A 6000-nucleotide genomic window follows, 5' to 3' on the forward strand; every position below is an offset into this window, starting at 1 on the left:
GGTGTCCAACTCCATAGCTTCTTGAAAGTGGCAACACAAGCAGATAAGGGGATAAAGAAGGCCCATGCTTTGATCAGTTGGTGCATTAAGTATAAAAGTTGGCACGTCATGTTGCAGCTGTGTAAAACTTTAATTAGGCCACATTTGGTGGATTGTATACAGTTCTGGTCACCACACTATAGGAAAGATGAGTAGACATTTGAGAGGGTGGAAAAAGAGGTTACCAGGATGTTGACTGAATTGGAAGAATTAACGACAATGAGTGATTGGATAAACTTGGATTGTTTTTGCTAGAGCGGCAGAGGCTGAGATGCAATCTGATGAAAGTATATAAAATTATGAGAGGCATAGATAGGGTAAATAATGAGTCTTTTTCCCCTCGTGGAAATGTTAAATACTAATGGTGGGGAGGCAGAGAAATTGATTTAAGGAGAGAGGCGGAAAGTTTAAAAGATGATGTGCCTAGAACATAGAACATCACAGCACAGTACAAGCCCTTCGGCCCTCAATTTTCCGCTGACCTGTGGAACCAATCTGAAGCATATCTATCCTACACTGTTCCATTTTCATCCATATGTTTATCCAATGACTATTTAAATGACCTTAAAGTTGGCAAGTCTACTACTGTTGGAGGCAGTGCATTCTACGCCCCTATTACTCTCTGAGTAAAGAAATTACTCTGCCATCTGTTCTATATCTATCACCCCTCAATTTAAAGTTATGTCTCCTTGTGCTGGCCATCTCCATTTATGGAAAAAGGCTCTCATTATCCACCCTATCTAACCCTCTGATTATTTTATATGTCTCAATTAAGTTACCTCTCAACCTTCTCTCTAATGAAAACAGCCTCAAGTCCCTCAGCCTTTCCTCATAAGATCTTCCCTTCATACCAGGCAACATCCTAGTAAATCTCCTCTGCACTCTTTCCAAAGCTTCCATATCCATCCTATAAGGCGGTGACCAGAACTGTACGTAATACTCCAAGTGCGGCCACACCAGAGTTTTGTACAGCTGCAGCATGAAACTCAATCCCTCTATCAATAAACACTGTATGTCTTCTCAACAAACTTTCAAGGATCTATGTACATGGACACCGAGATCTCTTTCCTCATCCACACTATCAAGAATCTTACCATTAGCCCAGTACTCTTTATTCCTGTTGTTCCTTTCAAAGTGAATCACCTCACACTTTTCTGGATTAAATCCCATTTATCACCTCTCAGCCCAGCCCTGCAGCTTATCTATGTCTCTCTGTAACTTACAACATCCTTCAGAACAATCCACAACTCCACTGACCTTAGTGTCATCCGCAAATTTACTAAACCATCCTTCTACATCCTCATCTAGGTCATTTATAAAAATGACAAACAGCAGTGGTCCCAAAACAGATCCTTGCGGTATCCCACTAGTAACTGAACTCCAGGATGAACATTTCTCATCAACCACCACCCTCTGTCTTCTTTCAGCTCGCCAATTTCTGATCCAAATCACCCTCAATCCCATGCCTCCGTATTTTGTGCAATAGCCTACTGTGGGGAACCTTATCAAATGCCTTACTGAAATCCATATACACCACACGTGGGTGGCACGGTGGCACAGTGGTTAGCACTGCTGCCTCACAGCGCCAGAGACCCGGGTTCAATTCCCGCCTCAGGTGACCGACTGTGTGGAGTTTGCACATTCTCCCCGTGTCTGCGTGGGTTTCCTCCGGGTGCTCCGGTTTCCTCCCACACTCCAAAAATGTGCAGGTTAGGTGAATTGGCCACGCTAAATTGCCTGTAGTGTTAGGTGCAGGGGTAAATGTAGTCTGGGTGGGTGCGCTTCGGCGGGTTGGTGTGGACTTGTTGGGCCGAAGGGCCTGTTTCCACACTGTAAGTAATCTAATCTAAACATCAACTGCTCAATTCTCATCCACCTGTTCGGTCACCTTCTCAAAGAACTCAGTAAGGTTTGTGAGGCACGACCTACCCTTCATAAAACTGTGTTGACTATCCCTAATCAATGTATTCCACTTGAGATGATTATAAAACCTATCTCCTATAACCTTTTCCAACACTACCCACAATCGAAGTAAGACTCACTGGTCTATAATTACCAGGGTTGTCTTAACCCTGAACTCCCCTTCTTGAACAATGGGATAACATTTGCTATCCTGCAATCTTCTGGCACTATTCTGTAGACAATGACGACATAAAGATCAAAGCTAAAGTCTCCGCAATCTCCTCTCAATCCAAGGATAAATCCCATCTGGCCTAGGGAACATATCTATTTTCTCACTTTCCAGATTTGCTAACACCTCCTCCTTGTGAACCTCAATCCCATCTCGTCTAGTAGCCTGTATCTCAGTATTCTCCTTTGATTTTTCCAGTGTTAATACTGATGAAAAATATTCATGTAGCGCTTCCCCGATCTCCAAAAGAGAAAATGCTGGAAAATTTACTTTTATCCAGTGCTTCCCCTATCTCCTTGGACTCCATGCACAATTTCCCACAACTATACTTGATTGGCCCTAATCTTCCTCTTTCACTCTTGATATACTGATAGAAAGCTTTGGGGTTTTCCTTGATCCTATCTGCCAACGACTTCTTATGTCCCCTCCTGGCTCTTCTCAGCTCTCTCTTTAGGTCTTTCCTGGCTAACTTATAACTCTCAAGTGCCCTAACTGAGCCTTCACGTCTCATCCTAACATAAGCCTTCTTCTTCTTCTTGACAAGAGATTCAATTTCTTTCGTAAACCATGGTTCCCACGCTCGACAACTTCCTACCTGCCTGACAGCTACATATTTATCAAGGACACGCAGTAACTGTTCCTTGAATAGGCTTCATATTTCAATTGTGCCCATCTCCTGCAGTTTCCTTCCCTATCCTATGCATCCTAAATCTTGCCTAATCATGTCATAGTTGCCTTTCCCACAGCAATAACTCTTGGCCTGCGTTATATACCTTCCTTTACATCACTAAAGTAAACATAATTGAACGGTGGTCTCTGATCGTGTTTTCAGGTCCTTGGGGGGGTGGGGGGGGAGCAGCCCCAAGTTGTGATCCACATAGGATTCCTATAGATAGGAAGAAAGATGGGGATTTAAGGCAGAAATTTAGGGAGCGAGGGTGGAAGCTTAGAGCTAGAACAGACAGTTACTTTTCCTGTTTTTTTTCCCATACCATGTGCTAGCAAGGCGATGAATAGGGGGAGAGAGGAATTGAACATGTGGCTAGATTAGAGTGGTGCTGGAAAAGCTCAGCAGTTCAGGCAGCACCTGAGGCGTAGTAAAATCGACGTTTCGGGCAAAAGCCCTTCATCAGGAATACAGGCAGAGAGCCTGAAGGGTGGAGAGATAAATGAGAGGAGGGTGGGGGTGGGGAGAAAGTAGCATAGAGTACAATAGGTGAGTGGGGGAGGGGTTGAAGGTGATAGGTCGGGGGGAGGATGGAGTGGATAGGTGGAAAATAAGATAGTCAGGTAGGACAAGTCATGGGGACAGTGCTGAGCTGGAAGTTTGGAACTGTGGTGAGGTGGGGGAAGGGGAAAAGGAGGAAACTGTTGAAGTCCACATTGATGCCCTGGGGTTGAAGTGTTCCAAGGCAGAAAATGAGGCGTTTTTCCTCCAGGCGTCTGGTGGTGAGGGAGCGGCGGTGAAGGAGGCCCAGGACCTCCATTTCTTCGGCAGAGTGGGAGGGGGGAGTTGAAATGTTGGGCCACAGGGCGGTGTGGTTGATTGGTGTGGGTGTCCCAGAGATGTTCCCTAAAGCGCTTTGCTAGGAGGCGTCTACTGGAATGTTTGAGGAGCCCTGGCTATGGAGGTGGGTAGATAAAAGTTTGTTGTACTTACAGTTTTTGATGTTTGAGATAGAGTTGAAATACTGTTTGTTGAGAATTTGAATTCTCCTGAGGATATAGTACAGAAGGGGTCCTTTGCAATTCTGAGAGAGTGTGGCCCTCAGCTGAGGCAGGGCTGACTGTAGAGAGGTTAGGTGTCGGCACATTGCTGCGAGCGTGGAGTGGAGGATTTGGAAGGAGAACCGTTGCTGGTGTTTTTGAATCTGTAGTCTGTACTGTTTGTCCTGTTCGGTTCCGAATTCTGCTGGTTTAAAGGTGGTCCGGAATCCATGTGGGATGAGTTGGTTACGGAGGCAGGTGCTGAGGAAGCAAATGTGGCTGTAGTAGCGAGTTTGTTTCAAGACATGGTTGAAGAGCTTCAGGGCAGAGGAAATGACTGGGAGTTGCAGTGGGAGAGGGACTCCCTGAAAAGGGTGGAGAGATAAATGAGAGGAGGGTGGGGGTGGGGAGAAAGTAGCATAGAGTACAACAAGTGAGTGGGGGAGGGGATGAAGGCGATAGGTCATTGAACACGTAGCTACAGGGATGGTGCAGGAGGGAGGGTTTTGGAATCCTGGATAAATGGGGCTTTTTCTGGGGTAGGTGGGACCTCTACAGGATGGTCTTCACCTGAACCAGATGGGTACCAATATCCTGGGGGGGTACATTTGCCAATGGTCTTCAAGTGGTTTTAAACTAATTCAGCAGGGGGATGGGAACCAGAATTGTACTTCGAGTATACAGGAGGTTGAGAGTAGTGAAGTCAGAACTAAGATTTCAAGATCGCAAAAAGGCACCAGCAAGCAAGAAGTTGGTTTGAAGTGTGTCTACTTAAACACCAGGAGCATCCGGAATAGGCTGGGTGAACTTGCAGCATGGGTTTGTAGCTGGGATTTCGATGTTGTGGCCATTTCAGAAACATGGGTAGAGCAGGGAATAGAATGGTTGTTGCAGGTTCCAGGATTTAGATGCTTCATTAAGAACAGAGAACAGAGGGGTGGCACTGTTAGTCAAGGTCAGTTTTAGGGTTGCAGAAAGGATATTTGAGGACTTGTCTACTGAGGTAGTTAGGGCTGGGATTAGAAACAGGAAAGGAGAGGTCACTCTGTTGGGAGTTTTCTGTCAGCCTCCAAATACTTCCAGAGATGTAGAGGATAGGATAGCAAAGATGATCCTTGATAGGAGCAGGAGTGACAGGGTACTTGTCATGGGGGCCTTTAACTTTCCAAATATTGACTGGGAATACTGTAGTTCAAGTATTTTAAATTGGTCAGTTTTTGTCCAAAGTGTGCAAGAGGGTTTCCTGACACCGTATGTAGATAGGCCAACAAAGGGCGAGGCCACATTAGATTTGATACTGAGTAATGAACCCGGCCAGGTGTTAGATTTGGAGGTAGGTGAGCACTTTGGTGATAGTGACCACAATTCAGTTATGTTTACTTTAGAGATAGGTATACAACACAGGGTAAAATTTATAGCCGGGGAAAGGTAATTACAATGCCATTAGGCAAGATTTAGGATGCATAGAATGGGGAAGGAAACTGCAGGGGATGGGTACAGTTGAAATGTGGAGCTTATTCAAGGACCAGCTACTGCAGGTCCTTGATAAGTATGTACCGGTCAGGCAGGGAGGAAGTTGTTGAACTGGGAGCTATGATTTACTAAGGAAGTTGAATCTCTCATCAAGAGGAAGAAGGCGGCTTATGTTAGGATAAGATGTGATGGCTCAGTTAGGATGCTTGAGAGTCAGGAAAGACCTAAAGAGAGCGTTAAGAGCCAGAAGGGGACATGAGAAGTTATTGGCAGATAGGATCAAGGAAAACCCTAAGGCTTTCTAAAGATATACCAGGAATAAAAGATTGACTAGAGTAGGATTCGGGCCAATCAAGCATAGTAGTGGGAAGTTGTGCGTGGAGTCAGAGAAGATATGGGAATTGCTAAATTAATACTTTTCGTCAGTATTCACGCTAGAAGACGACAACGTGGTAGAGGAGAATACTGAGATACAGGCTACCAGACTAGATGGGATTAAGGTGCATATGGAGGAGGTGTTAGCAATTCTAGAAAGTATAAAAATAAATAAATGCCTATCCTCAGATTCTCTGGGAAGCCAGGGAGGAGATTGCGGAGTCTTTGCTTTGATCTTTATGTTGTCATTGTTTATGGGAATAGTGCCAGAAGAC

The sequence above is a fragment of the Chiloscyllium plagiosum genome, unplaced genomic scaffold (genome assembly GCF_037043375.1).
Source record: "Chiloscyllium plagiosum isolate Xiang-an unplaced genomic scaffold, Cpla_swu_hap1 HiC_scaffold_30, whole genome shotgun sequence".
Taxonomy (NCBI): Eukaryota; Metazoa; Chordata; class Chondrichthyes; order Orectolobiformes; family Hemiscylliidae; genus Chiloscyllium; species Chiloscyllium plagiosum.